Source organism: Natator depressus, chromosome 11 (genome assembly GCF_965152275.1).
Source record: "Natator depressus isolate rNatDep1 chromosome 11, rNatDep2.hap1, whole genome shotgun sequence".
NCBI classification, from domain to species: Eukaryota; Metazoa; Chordata; order Testudines; family Cheloniidae; genus Natator; species Natator depressus.
The window spans coordinates 45662953-45683138 of record NC_134244.1 but is presented as its reverse complement, the minus strand read 5'-3'; the positions used below and the strand labels follow the sequence as shown (position 1 = coordinate 45683138).

General features: G+C 40.2%; 1 long non-coding RNA gene across 1 annotated transcript in view; it reads right to left on the bottom strand.

Moving 5' to 3' along the window:
- Positions 1–3354: 3354 nt before the first annotated feature.
- Positions 3355–20186, bottom strand: part of LOC141996034 (uncharacterized) — a 53747-nt gene continuing 36915 nt past the window's right edge. The window contains exons 2-3 of the long non-coding RNA XR_012641469.1: positions 17480–17574; positions 3355–3461 (exon numbers count right to left, since the gene is read on the bottom strand). This is a non-coding gene — a long non-coding RNA (uncharacterized LOC141996034). The remainder of the gene's footprint in view (positions 3462–17479; positions 17575–20186) is intronic.

The window sequence follows — 20186 nt, the reverse complement described above, 5'->3', positions numbered from 1 at the left end:
AATAAGACGGAGAATATCTTATTGCCCTTATATAAATCCACGGTACGCCCACATCTTAAATACTGGATACAGATGTGGTCCCCCATCTCGAAAAATATATACTGGCATTAAAAAAAATTCAGAAAAGGGCAACTAAAATGATTAGGGGTTTGGAACGGGTCCCATATGAGGAGAGATTAAAGAGGCTAGGACTTTTCAGCTTGGAAAAGAGGAGACTAAGGGGGGATATGATACAGGTATATAAAATCATGAGTGGTGTGGAGAAAGTGAATAAGGAAAAGTTATTTACTTGTTCCCATAATATAAGAAGTAGGGGCCACCAAATGAAATTAATGGGTAGCAGGTTTAAAACAAATAAAAGGAAGTTCTTCTTCACTCAGCGCACAGTCAACCTGTGGAACTCCTTGCCTGAGGAGGTTGTGAAGGCAAGGACAATAATAGGGTTTAAAAGAGAACTGGATAAATTCATGGAGGTTAAGTCCATTAATGCCTATTAGCCAGGATGGGTAAGGAATGGTGTCCCTAGCCTCTGTTTGTCAGAGGATGGAGATGGATGGCAGGAGAGAGATCACTTGATCCTTACCTGTTAGGTTCATTCCCTCTGGATACCTGGCATTGGCCACTGTAGACAGGATACTGGGCAGTATGGCCATTCTTATGTTCAGAGAGTGGTCACGCTTTATCCCCAAATAAGTATGGAATGGTTCAAGAACAATTGGCTCATTGTTCAGAAGGATCTGCAGCTGTCGATGAGCTAACTGGTTGGCAAGGTGGAAACAAGATGACACTGTGGTCAGTGCATTTAGTTTAAGTCACCACTCTGTAAAGTATTTGGTCAAGGTCAGATGACAGGCAAGACCACAGCTCCTTCTGGTTACTGCTAAGCAGATGTCATAAGTGTACATGAGCATAGTGGCTGAGGTAGGCAGCAGGTCAGCTCTGTGTGTGTGTGTGTGTGTGTGTGTGTGTTAAAGAGCACAGGTGATACATCTGGATTCTCTTTTGGGAAATGTATTAAACGATACTAGTTTTTAAGACAAGTTTCTTGCTCTTGGATTGTGTTATGTCCTTATTATAAAACTGTTTTTGCCATAGGTTTCCATGCAGTTTCCTTAGTTACAACCTTGCATGTGTTCTGGTATCCAGGTCAAGCAATACATCTTTGCCATGAATGTTCGGTCATATTTACCAATTTGAAGCCGTTTGTGTTGTCGTCACTGTACCTTCAGAAAGCTCTGATTCATTGTTTGCTGTTCTCCAAAAATGTGGACTTGCTTGGCTTTTATCTATGACACATGTCTATGAAAATGACTTTTTTACATTGCCTTTATTGACAAGTGGTGAAGGATATGTAACATGTTACAAGCGTGCAAATAAGAATGCTAATACAACCCACAGATGCATGTGTCCCCCTCTGCATCTGATCCACAGGAGCTGTGGTTCTGCTACAGCTCTCAGCTCCAGAACCTAACCTTTTCTCTGAGGCTGTAGAAATTCATGCATTCAGCTTCAGAGGTCCCCAGTTCAATCCCCAGTGTTCATCAAGATGGTGGCTAATATCTGTATTAAGTTTCTAGGCGTGCCCAGTGTGAACTAGGGTCTAAATTTTCAATCTACTGTAATCTTTAAAATCTTATTACTGAAAATAACTTGATGTGTAAACTAGCTATAACATTTTCTCATTACCATGTGTTACCCACTCCTCTTTCACAAATTATATGAAAAGACTTATTACTGCTATTACACTTTTATTGCTGAAGTGTTTGACAGATATTAACTAAAACCAATAATGATATTTATCCCCATTTTACAGACGGGAACCTCTGTATGTGAGTTTCAAATGACTTGTACAAGTTGCACCAAGTAAGTAGCAATGCTGGAATTAGAACTCTAGCCCCTATTTCCCATTCTCTGTCTAATAGATCAAGTGCAATAAAAAGAAAGGATAATCCAGGGTTTAGGATGTTATCTTGGAACTCAGAAGATCTGGATTTGATTCCCTGCTCTCCGATAGACTTCCTGTGTGTCCTTGGGCAAGTCACTTGATCTGTCTGTGCTTCAGTTCCCCATCTGTAAAATGGGGATAGTAGTATGTCCCTACCTCACAGGAATGTTGTGAAGATAAACACACAAGATTATGAGGCATGCAGATACTGCAGTAATGCGGCCATGCAAATACCTTGTGATGGTTCGTGGGATATCCCCTGCCTCCAGTGTGCTTGTGATAACTGGGTGTTAGCTCCCTAACACTACCAGCCACTAAAGCACTCTCCTCCAGGCACCCATCCCCTATCATCCAGTCCCAGCTTCTGGCAATTGGAGGTTTATGGACACCCCAGAGCATGGGGTAACATCCCTGACCATCTTGGATAATAGTCCAATAATTATTTAATTATTTTTGGAACTCAGTTATACTTTCGGCCTTCATAACACCCCATGGCAGTGAGTTCCACAGATTGAATGTGCCTTGTGTGAAGAAGTATTTACTCTTGTTTTAAACCTGCTGCCTATTGATTTCACTGGGTAGCCCCTAGCTCCTGTATTATGTGAAGAGGCAAATAACACTTCCTTATTCAAATTTTTCCATACTATTCATGATTTTATAGACCTCTATCATATCCTCCCTGTAACCATCTCTTTTCCAAGCTTAAGAGTCGTTCTAAGCTATCATCATATGGAAGCTATTCCATATGCCTAATGATTTTGGTTGCCTTTCTGTGTACTTTTTTCCAGTTCTAATATATTTATTTGAGATGGGGCAACCAGAAACTTCCCAAACCCTCTGAAAGAAAACCTCTATTCCACCCTTTTAACAGACTGTGCGTTATCTGTGTGCATTGTTTTGTTCAGATTATGACCCAATCCTACAAATCTGGCAAAATTAGGTTAGTTCTCATGCTGTTAGTGTAGTGGCTACTTAATGCATTATCTGCCTCCATAATGTTTGTCCTGAGCCAAATCTGGCATATTATAGGATAGGATGCCTGTGAGGAATAGGTGTCTATTGATGCCATCCAGCCATTGTGTTTTATGACTCCCAGGGAGATAGAGGTCTTTTCCATCCTGCTTGCATTGGGTCAAAGTCAAAGATAATTCTCAGAGGGCGGCTCGTAGGCATTCAAAGCAGATGACCATACCAACTTAGAGGTGTTGGGCAACCATTTGAGGGAGCAGGGCCTGTTAGAAAAGGATCTCTTCATTTGACTTGAATTCATAACATTTGATTATTTCAATCATTTGGAGATGTTCCATCTGAAAGATGTCCAACTTCTTTTCAATCTTGACAAATACAGTCAATGTTTCAGTCCCATAGAATACTGACCACCAAATCATTATTTCTCCTCAGCTTCACCTCTCTGCTTATTAGGATGTTCAGTTTGCAAAAGATGCTCTTCATGAGGTGTCCCTTAACGGATGATGCTTTTGCAGTGTGGGTTTTAAGTTCTTTTCTAGATGCCACCCTTGTTATCGACAACAGAACAGAGGTAAATTAAATCACCAACAAACCTGGCAATGTTTAAATCAAGAGTGGATGTTTTTTCTGGTTAGAATTTCCCTGAAATAATTCTGTTTTATAGCCTGTATTATGCTGGAGGTGAGACTAGGTAATCACAATCATTCCTTCTGGCCTTAGAATCTAGGAAACCTTCATGACAGTTGTTCCAATAATTTCAGTCTGCAGGATCAAGCCCCTATAGATTTTAAACTACTTGGGGGTAGGGCTAGTATCACTATTTTGTTCTGTATAGGTCTCAATGCACTGTCTGTGGTCAGCCACTGAAATTATCGTAATAGCAACACTTCATTTCCCCAATTCAATTCTAATGAGAAAACTGGCAAATTCTACTTTTGCCTCAAGGAAGATAGAAAATGATGTTTAACGCATCCAAAGTACAAAGGTTAAGTAATACCATAATAATTAGGTGATCATTTACATATTAACAAGTTTAGGGGGTATATTCTCCACTAAGTCCATGTGTGATTACTCCTGTTGACATTAATGGGAATTCTGTGCGTGGAATGAAGAAAGAATATGACCATTAGTAGTAATGCAGATTGAAACAAATGTCCAAAACATAGCTTTTGAAGAAAGGGCCATTCATGCAACTCTTTGCTCTAGTGTCTGAGTATCACATGCAATTAATGACAAAAGGATACTTCTTCATTATAATTATTTGGTATCTAAATGGAGAAGCTGGATAAATATTAACTAAAAATTGCCATTAGAAATGTAGCAAACACTTCAAAGCAGATATAAAATACATTGAGCTTGGCTATAGAGTAGTAGCCCATGAGAGCAAGCTGGGAAGAAAAAACTTCAGTGTAATTTGGAAAACACACTCACAAACATGAAAAATGATTGAAAAATTGATAAAAATGTTGTTGGTTCGTCACTGACAGATACATGATGGTATGTTGAGTTGGAGACAAATTATGAGTACCATGAGGTATGAATGATCCCTTAAACAACAGCAGAAATAAATCCCTGACTGCTATGTCATCACAGTGCAGCTGGATGTGCAGCAGCAAATGAAATGTGTAAAACTATGTATGTGGATTCTTAAATATGGCTCAACTCTTCTTCACTCAGCTGACCTCTCAACGCATTTCATTCCCCCCCCCCCACACACACACACGCACCTCACACCCCCTTACTTTACCCAATCAGGTGTAAGGGTCCCTTTCATTTACTCCTACCACATACACCCTGCTCCTGGAACCCCCCTTGTCTCTTCATTGATACACTCCTCTTTCACATCACTGCTTTAATACTCACTTCTTTCATAAGACCTATAAACTCCAAACTTCCTCCTTCATAAAGTGATGAGACAATGGTGGAGAAGAATGAAACAAGACAGACAGTGAACGTGCCTTTCATTGCTATCCTTCAACCACCTTTTTATCTCTTTAGACAGTAAGATTTATTCTGTACATAACCTCACAAATTGCAGTCCACATACACCTATACATTGGAAAATAAATTCTACTAAACTTTCTTGCACACCCATAGATAGATTAGGCCTTGTCTAGATTAGAGTTTCTGGTCTTGTTGAACTGGAATTAACTGACGGGGGGAAATTCAAATCAATGACTTCAACAAAAGACCACACTGAGGCATGATCAGTCAACTAGGATTATGAACTGGTATCCAAACTCCCCACAAACCATAATCACAAAGGAAAGATCCTCATTTCACACCACCATTTAAATGGCAAGGTGACATCAAGTCAGGATTACCCTGGAGCAGTAGAGGATACACAGATAAACACACAGGTAGCCAGCAAAGCAGTGTGGGATACAGAGTGGAACATGGATTCATTCCATGGCATCTGCCATGGAACATGGGTTCATCCACACCTGTTATTTAGAAGAACACTACACATAACTGAAAACTGCAATGATTGAATATAATTTAGGCTGATTGTTTGTCATGGTAAAATGTCAAAATACCTGTTGCTTTGTCATAACAAAAATGCAAACGTCATATTTTAAAAAAAAATTAAAATACAGACACCCACAGGGTGAAATCCTGGCCCGGTAGGAGTAATTAAACGGTATGATTACATTTAGTAGTGTGCCAAGCCACACTCCAGGACTGTCACTGCACTATAGCAGTATCCACACGGGATGTTACTGCGCAGCAAGCTGAAGCTCTAAAGATTTACACCCTAGGTTGCCACACAGTAATTTGCTGTGTAGACAAGACCTGAGTCCCACTGAAGTAATTTAAGTAAATGTTTACAAGATAAAGGCCTGGTGTTTAAATATGTATTTACTAAGGGTGAAAATTTGCAACTCTGACTCATGTTGACTATTTGTAAAGTATTGCTCAACACAAGTGAGGGGTGGCAGAATAAATAAATAAAATAATGGGCCCTAATAAAATAATATAGTTCTCTATATATGTGAATTTTAAAAATCATTTTAGGAAATACCTGTTGTTGTTTCAGTATCTTCAGTGAATGAAGTTAATGTCTCTTTCAACAAGGGCTCCCATTTGAGGTCTTGATTCTGAAAATCTTTACTACCTCATCAAAACCTGAATGATAAACATCTTGTCAGTGGAAACTGACACTGATGCGGTGTTAACAGGTACTATTATGAACTTGGCCAACTCATCACTTGTTCCTTCAGTTTAATACTCTGGAGTCTATTCTGTTTATTAACATTTAAAACTGAATCTTGATTTACCTACAAAAAAGAATAACTGAAAAATGTAAGGAACAGGAAATAGAAATCTGGCAAATTCCCAAATCGGAAAACTTAGTTTAAAAAATTATAACTCAGCATTTCCCTCTTTTAGTGCTTAGATTTTGAGAATGATATGATAGATAACTATGTGGTTATCACTTTGCAGCCTTAACTGTTTTTTTAACAAAGTTTTTTGTTTTTACATATTATAAATGCTGCCAGACAACACTTGACGTCATGCTTACCCATAACATATTCAAAATGTCACTTTCTTGGCAGTAAAAAACTTGTGCCTAGAGAAGCTAGTTTGAATATGATCATTCATAAGGTTATATGTAGTGTTCTCTATAGTTGTAATCATACTAAAACAAAATCTTAAACCCACCAGGAGTATATAGAATTTTGACTATCAAATGTCAACCTAGCCTGCAGAAATGACAAAGTACTTCAAACGGACAAAATACTTTTAAAAAATAAAGGGCTCTCACTGGAATTCAAAATCCTGGTTTATTTTCTCCAGCAATACTCTGTCTTGATCACCGCAATTACTGTTTACTTTAACAGCTTCCCCTGTACTTTAAGTTTAATGGCACTGATGCAATATTGTGTATCGTTACCCTTTTACCTGGCAATAAAGGAACAGGAAGGTTCTCATAAGTAAGCTTTAAAAATGTGACTAACAAGTTTTTTCTTAAAAAGAAAAGGAGGACTTGTGGCACCTTAGAGACTGACAAATTTATTTGAGCATAAGCTTTCATGAGCTACAGCTCACTTCATTTTTCTTAAGTTATTTTTTGCACTTATGGAGTACACTGGTGTTAAGGTTTTACAGGCTTTTGAGTGAAATTCAGCTGTGTCTGAATTCCAAATTCCCCAAGCTTAAATCAAATTCTTGCTGTGTGCTTCCTCAAGAAGACCCTGGTGTGTGTTCTGAGTGTGCATATTTGTCTTCTTTCATTGCTATTTGTATAGCTTTTTCTGAACTTTTTTTAAGGATGACAGTGTTTACATTTGGCCTACTTTGGCTATTAGATTCTTATTATGCCCATGATTGACTCTTTCCGAGGATGCCATGTAAAAGGCTTTAAGTCTGTTAGATGTGTTATTTAAATATTTGATTTCTTCCATTAGTTCATCTTCATCCCATTTCTCCTCTTTGGGAGCTTACAGCAGTAACTTGAAATATCTTAAAGACCTACAACCTTCCGGATATCGAATGGGACTAACATGGCTACAACCACACTACATTAAACAAAGAAGTGGTATCTAAGGAGAAGCTAACTATGCCATGTTACAGGTCTCAGTCAGCCATAGTGGGGTTTAGGTAAAAGCAGCAGCCTGGAAAGGGTCAAAAGATCCCTGCCAATCACATGGTTCAATAAGGTACACAAAGCAGAGGAAGCTGGGGGTTGGTCCTTTCCCCAGGACTGATTGAGGCAGGGAGGCCTGTGGGGATTCTGACCAGTGCTTTTGTTTGAGGAGTTTTGTTTTTGTTCTATTATTGCTGTGAACTTTAAGCAACGCCCTGAGGAAAGGCTTTAAAAAGTACTTGAGTATGGAGTTGTTTCCCTTCCCCTAGCTAGTAAAACAGTCGACCGGCATGCACTGACCATGTCTCTTATCACATCAGTCCCATCTTCTTGGTGCTGCCAGTGATGTGAGCCGTGAAGCTTCATTTGTCCATTTTTCCCATAAGTGTTTCCATGCCTTTTCCATATTTCTCCCTGCATTTGGAATGCCTTCCTTACTTTAGTCTGCCAAGCCACTCTCCTTTTCTCATTTAAATCCCTTCTGAAAGCTCGTTCCTCCATACCCACAGGAGGTGAATCACTAAGATCAGAACAGAATGTGAATCCCAGCTGCCCCATGAACTCACTTCCAGAATGCTAATTCCTTCAGTTGCCTTATGGCATTCCCCAGCCACTGACCTGCCCCAAATTACCCCTCCCAATAGTCCCACCACTGGCTCACAGTGTAATCACACACCCAATTTACAGGTGTACATCTTGGTGGTTCAGTAAAAAGTTCTGCTTTTTTGAAGTAACGAAGGTAAAATGGTGACTCGTGTTGAAAATGGAAATCTCAACAGACTTTCTCATGGTATTTAATGTTTGGGGAAGTTCTATGGCCTGCGTAATACAGGAGGTCAGACTAGATGATCACAGTGGTCCCTTCTGGCCTTGGAATTTACACATCTATAAATATAATAGTTGCAATAGAGTTTGAGCTATGTTAGTTACAATAGGGTGCTATTCAAGAAATTCTGATGTGTCCAGCGGCTCTCACTAAGGGAGAGAAGCCTGACTGGAGCTAGGAACTGAGTAAGACTGTGGCTGGCTGCTCCGAGTCTTCCAGGAGGGAAGGTAGGCCTGACACCAGAGTGGTTGGTTTTCTTAGCAATTTGCTGCTGGTGGTTGAGTCAGCCATAGCCGGGAGTGCTGCAGGGGAAGGGGTGGGTCTGACAGCTGAGCCTAGAGGGAGGGGAGCAATAATCTCAGAGGCCCTGAGACTTTGGATCCTGCCACCTCAAAGGAGGGGACTGAACATTCATAATGACCTGGCCAGATGGCTAATCCAGAAGTCACCAGAGCTGATTGGAAACTCTTTGGGGAAAGTAAGGTAGTGCAGCTGCAGCACAGTGCCCTGCCATGAGGAAGCGTACAGGAGGCAGTGTCCTGATGGCACCAAGTTACAAAATTTGCAAATGCAAATGTAACACCGACAGACCCCAGTCATCAGCCGGCAGGATCAAACCTGGGACCTCTGAAGCTAAATGCATGAGCCTCTACTGCATGAGCTAAAAGCCACATGGCCCTTACCTAAGACTGTGGTAGACTCATTTATCTCGGTGCCACCTGAAGGGACAGAGCACCATACCCAGAAGGTGTGTGGGTTACACAAATACAAAATCTCTCAGAGTTTAGTATTGTTTGGATCCCCTACTTACAAATTTCTGAATTGCAAGCAGGCCACACCATACATTTGGTGTGGGTTTTTTGTTTTGTTTTGTTTTTTAATTTAAATAGTTGTGGAGAACCTCTTATGGAATGCTGAATGATAGACACTGAGTCAAAGCATGTTGACTAGCAAAACTTATAAGTAGTATATGGCTGGATGGTGAAATTTTATTTCCATGTGACTAGGCAATTGAACATGAGTAGTGTAGCTAGAAATCAAAATAGGATATTTTTCCGAAGTGATTAAGCATAAATTCTTCACACTGCTGAAACATTTTTGAGCTCATTCAGCCATCTGATAATCTGATTGGATTGCCGCCAGAAGCTAGCTCAACAGGCTTGGGTGTGTGTTAGCAATGAACAAATTATTGATGGAATGTGAAATTTTAAGAAAAAGTGTCTGATTTTTTTTTAAACACAAATGATTGAAATCCCATTTAAAAGCAAACTCACAGGGCAGCATTCAACAACAAAAGAGAGGGGCAACCACAAATACCCAGCATTTCTGCATGTACTAGTGTCTGCAGTATAAATGTTTGTGTACTGCGCTCAAGTATGCTTTTATAGACAAGAAAATAACCAAAATATTCCATCTAATACAAACCAGGGAAAATCTACCTTTCCTCTCATCTAAGATGGACTTCATGTTCACAGCTGAGTTTGGCAAAGCTAGACTGAAACATACTGTACTATCCAGGGCTCTGTGTATTCTATCATCTGCAGGTGCAACATACAGAATCATGCTTCAGAATCCAAGCTTTCATTAAAAAAAAAAATTATAACTGAAGAAAGCCTTAAAAAACATGAACAGAATGGAAACTGATACAATCTTGTCTTACTAGGGAGAGAGATTAGGAATTAGAGACCTAACAGGTCTACAGATAGGACTGAGGTGTGTGTCCCATTCATTTCAAAGTCTGAAACATAAAGATGACAATTTAAAAGTCAACAACTTTATTCACTACTGATTATTTTAGAAGAAACGTCCAGCTAACAAGCCTGTCCCCCAATGCCAGACTGCCTCCCACAATCATAATTTCATTGGCAGATCTCCAGGAGCCAAAACCCTATCTGCCCCATGTTCAGCAGTCAAAACCTTCAATTTCCCTCCAACCAATATTTGACATAATTGTGTTCACATGAAAATTTTGATCTAATATTGGCATACTGCTATTGCTGATTCTCCCCCTTACTTCTTCTCTCTGCCAAATTGAATTAAAGTAAATTAAAAGTAAAAAGTAAAAGTAAATTCCACCAATATCTTCCAAACGTTACTTTTCTAAGTAAGCAATAGCTGTAGTTGCCATAGAGATGTTACAGAATCACAATGGGGGACAGGTGTTCCACTTTATCTCAAGGCTCAAATGCCCTCCCAGTAAAGATCATCTCTAATAACACTTGGGCAGTGCCATTAAAAACATTTTGAACCCCTGGGCTTGACAGTTTCACTTCTACTGATGAGCTGAGTTTCTGAGTTGCTAGGTTATCCCATGATTCAGCTGGTGAGTTGTCAGGCTGTGGTACCTATTTAAGGTTCAGTATCTTGCTTTCATTCTTACACTGTCTCCTGCGTATGGTATTTTCCTCCACATTTTCAGAGTCCATTCACTGTCCTGGTTAACGTGATTTTTTTCATCCAGGTTTCAGCAGAGTTATTTTTTAATACAGGCCAAGTTTCAAAATGATCACACTCTGGTGTTTAGGGATTTCTCCCCACTCTTCATATACTGGAGTTTTCATCCCACAAGCAGCAGTTTTTATTTTGTAACACAGACATTCTGCAGAGAATAAGGAAGCTAGTTTCAAGGTGTTATCACTTTTGCTGGTACAAGGAGCCTCTTTGCCTTTTAGCTATTTAGTCAATGGAGGTGAGCACCGGGAATTTAGAAGAACGCCTAAAAGACATTTGTTATACATCATTTGATCTGCTTCCCCAAGCTTCAGTATTAATTTTTCTCCTTTTGCTCTGCTAGTTTCCTTTGGTTTCATTTCTTAATGGTAATGCTCAGTTTTGATTTACATTTTCAGTTTAGGTCAAGAAACTTGTGTTAGAAGTAGCATTTATAGACTTTAAAAAAAATCTGAGCAGCTGGGCAAACAAATTCACAGCAAATTCTTGATCCTTTTTAAAGACTGGGTTTGTGTGTCCCACCATAGTTCATAGTTCTATTGGGTTTTTTTAGAAGTATTTCTTTTGAATTCCTACTTCTTAAACAAAACTGATTCATTATGTGTAAGCATCTAACATGCATAAGACACTCACCATCACCAGAGAGCTGTTAGTCAAGATCATATACCTTAAATTAAATAGACTGAACGTTGCCTCAGTCCCCCAAGGACAGTACCATATATTATAAAAGCTATGCAATATAATCTGCAGTATAAAGGAAGAGGAGAAACAGCTTTAGTTTAACACTATATTAATAGATGTAATTCTCTAGGATGGTCCTTTTGTTCACTACAGCAATTAGAATGGCAATAAGATTCTTACACATCAGCTGGTTGGAACTAGCCTCTGGATATAAAGTAGTGGAGGACGTTGTTATGGACTCAAGGTACTGTGCACTCAGGACCCAATCGAGCAAAGCATATAAGCAGACCTGGATTGTTGCCAAAGTGCACAATGCCTTGCAAGGTTGAGTCCTAAATTCCCAAGCAAAATAATCACTCAAGACAATGAATCAGGCAGTACAGATGAATTGTGTAGTACAGATCAGGCCATAAAAAAACAGAACAAGAAAAGGCTACTTGGCCCAACAAGCCTGTTCCCCTTAAGTTTACCACCTCTTTGCTTTGCAGTTGTTTCCTTCTTTCTCTATAACGGCCAGTTGACTCAAACATAGTATACAGTAACAGTAATTGCTTCAACAGGTCTACTTGTCCAATCTCGTCCATAAGTGTTACTGCTTGAATGAAACAGCTGTGCTTGAATTCCAAACTGGTGCTCAATTTCAATTATGTGGGCCCAGTCCTGTTCCCACCTCAATCAATGGAAGTATTGCCGGTTGACTTGGGTGGGAGCAGGAGTGGGTCATTACATTACATCCTGCATTCTGATCCCCTTTCTAGCATGAACGGTTGTTTCATTCCTCTTTATCATAATTTTGAATACTTCCCCTAGGAAACTCTGGTACTTTCTCTAAAGATTGGCTCAACCTCATTAGGGTTTCTTCATAAAATATACATACTTTTATCCTGGAAGTATATTGGTTATCCTACATTATGCTGACTCCAGGGCAATATTTCCTATAGAAAAGTGATCAAAGCAAAAACTGAACAAAATATGCACAGTCTTAGATCAGTAACAATTATTTCTAATGATTAAAACTCTTAGGGCTGGATAACTGGTATAAAACCTCAGAACTGCTGTATGCTAGGATATTATGCCATATATTCTGTCCTAAAACCTCTTCTGTTCATTAAAGGGTGATATCCACCCCATGCAGAAGGCCAGTACAAGAATTATGCACCACTTAATTCTCACTTAATAGGGTGGTGCATAGTCTAATGCATAGTCTCTGTACTGGCTCTCTGCACAAGGGTGAATTTCACCCTATTGTACATAAGAGTAAAATAGAATTTATATATCAAAGGCTTTTCATCTAGGCTACAGCTGCACTTTGGTCAATAATATTCAGCAGTTACCATTAATGTCTCAAAATTGTCCAAGTATCTGCACTGATTGTAGTCTCAACCTGGTGCTGCATATTTTGCATAGCTTTTATTTTGATACTTTGAGGGAACTGGGTTTATGAGCACTGCAGATTTGGAGGTTGCCTAGATTTCTGAATTTGAAGACAGGAAATTAATGTTATCATATAAGCTCAAATCTTAAATAGTCCAGAGGTTTGCTAAGCAGAGGCTCAAACTGTGGGCCAGATTCTCAGCTCTTCTAAAGGTTACTTAGTGCTATCACAATGGTGTAAAATGACCTGAAAGTTGCTGTAATGGAGCCACTGAACTATCCCTTTCTGAACTAGCCAGCTTTATGCAAGTCCCTTCAGTTCCCCCCCTTGCCTGGGGTGTGGCTGGTTGGGTAGGGGCCCTTCTGGAGGTCAAAAGGGGTGGGGCTGGAGCCAGCAGAATGGTCCTGCATGCTCTGCCAATTCCCAGCCTGCAGAATGGGCTCTAGGGAAGCACTACAGCAAGTGCAAGTTAGAGAGGCTTCTCTATGGCCATCCCCAGGAATGGAGAAGGATAAAGGTGTCCTGGAGCTCAGTTGAGGATTGTGCTGTCTGTCCTGGCTATGTGCATTAATTCTCTTCCCCAAAAGCCTATTGTTCAAGTTGCCTCCTCCAGCGGGTCAGCTTAATAGCAGCTGCCCCTCAGTCGATCTCAGTTCCTGCCTGTCTCTCATAGTATGAGCATCTCGCCATGCTGAGTGTCATTCTAGTGTTTAAAGATACTGTACATATTTTTCGTACAACATGGCCCCTAAACTCAAGCCAACTACTTCATCTGGTGCTCAACTGAAGAAACAGCAATCTGTTCCAACGCTGGAGGAAAAACTGGCTTTGTTGGACTTATTGAGAGACGGTATGTCGGTCTCCAACATGGCGCATAAATATGGCTGCAACGAATCTAGCATCCGTGCCATCAAGATTCGAGAGAGAGAAATTCATCAAGCTGTGGCATCAAGTGCTCCTATAACTGCTAAGGTGATGAGCCAGGTGCGTGATAATACTTTAGTGAAGACTGAAAAGGCATTAAACTTATGGCTGATAGACATGAACCGTAAACGTGTGCCTATCGATGGCAACACGTTGCGAGAAAAGGCTCTTAGCCTCTATGCACTGTTGAAACCTCCCGCCGAAGAGGGACAGCCTTCTGATGAGAAGGAATTCAAAGCCAGACAAGGTTGACTTAACAGTTTTAGGAACCGCTTCAACCTCAAAAACGTGCAGACTACTGGTGAAGCTGCATCTGCCAATGAAGAGGCAGCAAAAGCCTACCCTGAACAATTAAAGAAAATCATAGAAGAAAAGGGCTATCTTCAGGAACAAATTTTTAATGCTGACGAGACTGGGCTCTTCTGGAAAAAAATGCCCAACCGCACTACACTTCGAAATCAGAAAGACAAGCCCCTGGCTTCAAAGCAGCTAAAGACCACGCGACTGTGTTATTTTGTGGCAATGAGGCTGGATATTTAATAAAGCCAGGCTTGCTCGACAAGGCTGCAAATCCCCATGCCCTAAAAGGCAAGAACAAAAATCTCCTCCTGTGTTCTGGCAATCAAATAAAAAGGCTTGGGTGATGGCAGCATTATTTCTGGATTGGTTCCACAAGTGTTTCATTCCAGAGATCAAGCGGTACCTCGAAGAGAAAGGACTTGACTTTAAAGTGTTGCTGATCTTAGACAATGCTCCTGGCCACCTTGTGGCACTCCGGTTTGTGCATAATGATGTTGAAGTTGTCTTTCTCCCCCACAATACCACCTCCATCCTCCAACCTCTCGACCAAGGCGTGATTCGCTGTTTCAAGGCCACGTACACGAGGCTTACATTCTCACGGATATGTAGTACTGTGGATGCTGATCCCAATCTTAATGTGATGGAGTGTTGGAAGTCCTTCAACATTGCCGATTGCATCACTTATATTAAACAGACAATGGCTGCAATCAAGCCTGAAACAGTCAATGCATGTTGGCGAAACCTATGGAAAGAATGTGTGAATGATTTTAAGGGTTTCCTGATCATTGACAAAGAAGTGAAATGCATTGTTCAGGTGGCCAGGCAATTGGGTGGTGAGGGCTTCATCGACATCCTTGAGGAAGAAACTGAAGAATTAATTGAGAGCCATAGAGAAACACTGACTAACGAAGATTTAGAGGAACTGATAAAATCATCTACAGAAGACAAAGTTGATGACGACGAACAGGAAGAGCCAGCAAGTTGGAATCTTCATAAATTTGCTGAAGTGTTCCAAGCAGCGAAACATTTGAGTGATTTAACTTCCCTCTATGGAATGAAGACTCAAAATCACACGTAGTATTACAGATGGTTTGAGACTGTATCAAGAAATGTTTGAGCAGCTCAAGAGACAACAGCGACAGTTGCTGATCACCATGTTTTTCAAGGAAACACAACCAGCAGTAGATGAGCCTATGCAATCAACTTCCTGAGCTGAACCAGAGCCAACCACTTCATCTACGACTTGCTCTCTGTCACCCAAGCTCTCCATCACCTCCCTCTCCTGGATTGACATCAAGCCCTGATGACGCCCTGTAATTACCCCCTGTAATTAAAAATACAGTACTGTAAAATTATATTTTGCATATGTACTCTTTATTATATACTGGACTTTACTGTATACATTATACATTTATACATATTACTGTACAGGGTTGTATACACAAAACCATGTATAGTATACTGTACTTTATGGGCGATTTAAAGGATTTTCAAGGGTAATTTTGACTATACGCAATTTTCGCCTTACGTGTTGACTTTAGAACCTAACCCCCACGTAAGATGCGACTCCACTGTATTCTCCTGAGATTCTGGGGTGAGGGGGATCTGTCAGTATCCCCTGGTCAGATCAAAGGTAGATATATACCTGGCAGCCCACAACCTCTCCAGCAATTCCTGGGGCATGAGATAAATGTCAAACATGGATACTGTGTTCACATTTCAAAAATCCATGCAGAACCATGTTGAACCTGGTTTGGGCATGAGTACAATTGGACTTCACCATTCGCTACGTGACTCCTTGATGACACCGAGGATCAACAGGGACAACAGTTCCTATCAGATCATCTCCCATATTTTCCTGGGTAGTGGTCACATGTTCTCCTGCATTTTTTGTCTATGTTCAGTTTCCATATGGTGGAACACCAGATGAGTATGACCTGGGTTTGCTGAAAATACAAAGGGGAAGGTAATGATGAGTTTATGTATCTGCTGGTCCTGTTCAGGTCACAATCCCTCTCTGTTTGGCACCGTCCCAGGTGGGAAACCATAATAGCCTTTAGGTTCAGGCTCAGAAGGAAATGGAGTGACAAGGAGTACCTCCTGTTTTTTCAAAGCTTTCAACAGGTTAACGTGGTATTTGAGTAACATTTCTCTTCCATGACTGATGAACATCGTAAGCTACGGTCCTGACCCATCTTACTACTTTTGAAGGGACTTTGCCTTCCAGTCAACAGCTTGGATTCGGAGGTAGGTAATAAAAGCAACAGTTGGAATTCTCAGATACAGGCTCCTTTATTATAGTTCCAGTCTTGGTCATGTGATGCCTTCAAGTTCTCTTTTGCAAACTCACCCAGGGTCTTTAGCTTTTCTCTGAGCCGCAGCATGTGCTGCACCAAGTTGGTAGTTTTCAAATCTTGTCCCAAGTTCATGGATCAGATCTAATATCTCTCAAGGTTGTCTTCCATACAGCACTCAAAAGGGGAAAGCCCTGTAGAGGCTTGGAACTTCCCAGACAGCAAACAGGATGCAAGGTAGGAGCTGTCCCAGTAACAAGTTGTCAGCCACAAACTTTAACATCCCCTTCAAGGTTTTATTAAAATGTTCCACCAACCCATTCATCTGTAGGTTGTAAATGGAAATTCTTAAGGCTTTCACCTTTAAGCTGCACATCTCTCTCATTAATTGTGACATAAAATTGATCCCTTGGTTGGTGATTATTTCTTTGGGCAAATAATTTCATAAGCTCTGTGGCAATATCTGCCACCTTTGAGGATCTGAGGGGTATTGTCCCAGGATAGTGTGTGGAATAGTCCATGATCACCAAGATATATTGGCGTGCTGCTGTGCAATTTTCCAGGTGGCCTATTAAGTCCATTCCTACCCTTCCTTGGGCTCATCCACTGACATTCAGGGCATGAAGCACAATAGTTCCACACTCCCTTATGGACACTGGGCCAATAAAACCTCAGGGTCACCCTTTCAAGCATTTTTTCCCATCTGAGGGGTCTTCCACAAGGTATCGCATGGCCAGTTTCAACACCTCCCTTCAGAACTGGTTGGGGATGAGGAGTTGCATCCTGATCTCCACGGTCTGAGGGTCCTTCACCAGTCGATGTATTTTTTTATGCTTGCAATTCAAAGTGTGGCCATTGATCTAGTACTGGGATTCTCAAACTGGGGGGTCATGATCCCTCAGGGGGTTGCGAGGTTATTACGTGGGGGTCGAAGTTCTCAGCTTTCACCTCTAAAACCCACTTCACCTCCAACATTTATAATAGTGTTAAATATAAAAAATGTGTTTTAACTTTTTAAGAGGAGGTCACACTCAGAGGCTTGCTATGTGAAAGGGGTCACCAATACAGAAGTTTGAGAACCACTGGTCTAGTATGATTTAGATAATGGCATAGAGAGTATACTTACAAAGTTTGCGGATGATACCAAACTGGGAAGAGTTGCAAGTGCTTTGGAGGATAGGATTAAAATTCAGAATGATCTGGACAAACTGGAGAAATGGTCTGAAATAAATAGGATGAAATTCAATAAGGAAAAATACAAAATACTCCACTTAGGAAGGAACAATCAACTGCATACATACAAAATGGGAAATGACTGCCTAGGAAGGAGTACTGTGGAAAGGGATCTGGGGGTTATAGTGGATCACAAGCTAAATATTAGTCAACAGTGGAACACAAACAAAAGCAAACATCATTCTAGGATGTATTAGCAGAAGTGTTGTAAGCAAGACACAAGAAATAATTCTTCCCCTCTACTCTGCTCTGAGAAGGTCTCAACTGGAGTATTGTGTCCAGTTCTGGGTGCCACATTTCAGGAAAGATGGTCAAATTGGAGAAAGTCCAGGGGAGAGCAACAAAAATGATTAAAGATCTAGAAAACATGACCTATGAGGGAAGTTTGAAAAAAGTGGGCTTGTTTAGTCTGGAAAAGAGAAGACTGAGAGGGGCCATTACAAGTTTCAAGGACATAAAAGGCTGTTACAAGGAGGAAGGAGAAAAATTGTTCTCCTTAACCTAAGAGGATAGGACAAGGAGCAGTGGGCTTAAATTAAAGGAAGGGAGGTTTTGGCTGGACACTAGGAAAAACTTCCTAACTGTCAGATGAGCAGGTTTCTCTCACACCTCCCTTCCTCGCCCTTCCTCCAGTCATCTGACGATTAGAAAACATTAACAATCTGTTTTTTCTTACTGTTTATTCATTATACTGTTAATTCTATACTCTAGATAGTATTTAAAATATATCTGAATTCTCCATTTAGTTATCTTTAAGAGGTCCTAATATGGTCAGTTACACTGATCTGAACTTTTACCAATTTCATTAGCTTCAATGGTGAGTCCACTTACTGGTGTAACTGAGTGGAGAATTTGGCCCAAAATATGTAGCTCTTAAAGGAAGAGTCTTTTGAGACCTCACTGAATCAGAAAAGGAAGCCTCCCTTAACTAGATGTGACATAATGCAAACGTTAATAAAAATACTTCCATCATGGAAGACAAAAGATGCTGTGGATAATAAATTAGTTGTGGTACCAAACCTGACTTCAGAATCCTTTTATTGAAGACTCTTTGCTTGATTACTAAAAATGATATTCAATTACGAGAACTGGGGATTTCATCCCTCACTGAAGTATGGCTAACTGCTTGATTTTTTTTGTAGGGATATAAAATCCCCCAAGGAATTGTTACTGGAATTATAAAATGTTTAGTGAGCCTTCAGGCTAAAAACAGGAATTATTTACCAATTAGGAACACTGTAGCTGAAACGTAGCTCAGTTGAATCTAAACTGAGAAAAGAGTTAAAAGAGGCCAGTGTGTTTCAGTAAGGGTATGCAGATTAGTAAAAGAATTAAAAACATAAACTACAAGCTCTTCCTATGCTAACCCTTTAATGGCAGTTTTCATGGTACACAGATGTTAAAGCCCAAGTGTAAAATGCATTCGCTGTCACTGTTACATGAGTTTTAATCTTCTCTGTAAGATCCTCTAGGACTGGGATGGTCCTTTCTGAGGAGTTAACACTTCTAGGAAAATAATACACTCGGGGCTAGATTGTGAATGTGCCCATGCAAGGAAATAAGAATTCCTTTGCACCTCTACTCTGTAAATATGTGTAAACAGAGAAAGAACATCTAAACAATGGAATCTTATAATTCACTCGTTTATGTACATGTTAATAGAAACCTGATGATAACACTAGTTTATACACCTAGCACTAGATTCTAATCTCAGTTATACCAGTGTTAAAAATGAAGTAACTCCACTTAAATCAATGCAGTTACTTGAGTTTTACAAAAAGAACGAGGAGTACTTGTGGCACCTTAGAGACTAACAAATTGATTTGAGCATAAGCTTTTGTGGGCTAAAACCCACTTCATCGGATGCATGCAGTGGAAAATACAGTAGGAAGATATATATACACAGAGAACATGAAAAAATGGGTGTTGCCATACCAACTGTAATTAGACTAATTAATTAAGGTGGGCTATTATCAGCAGGAGAAAAAAAACTTTTGTAGTGATAATCAGGATGGCCCATTTCAAACAGTTGGCAAGAAGATGTGAGTAACAATAGGGGGGAAATTAGCATGGGGAAATAGTTTTTACCATCCACTCCCAGTCTTTATTCAAGCCTAATTTAATGGTGTCCAGTCTGCAAATTAATTCCAGTTCTGCAATTTCTCGTTGGAGTCTGTTGTTGAAGTTTTTTTGTTGAAGGAGTGCGACTTTTAGGTCTGAAATTAAGTGACCAGGAAGGTTGAAGTAATTGAGCTCAGAGTAATCTAACCCCTAGTTTACTAAAGGAAATAATGATCAACCCGCTTTGTGCCAGTTTGATATGTTCTGGTGTTGACAAAAAAAACCCAAAGCAATATTTTAACTCTTAATATCTCCTTTGGAGAGAGGATATGACTTCACTAGGGTCTGGAGCTGTCATCACAGGTATTTCTAATACAGAAGTGTCACATTTGAATGATAACAGCAACCTACTACTTAGTCCTCCAAATGGGATATGACTTCCTCAGATAGTTCTTCTCAATATTAAGAGACCCTCACCTTTATGTCAGTATTGCGTTGGCTCCCATTGATTTTAAATAGAAAAGGCCTTTTATGCTTTT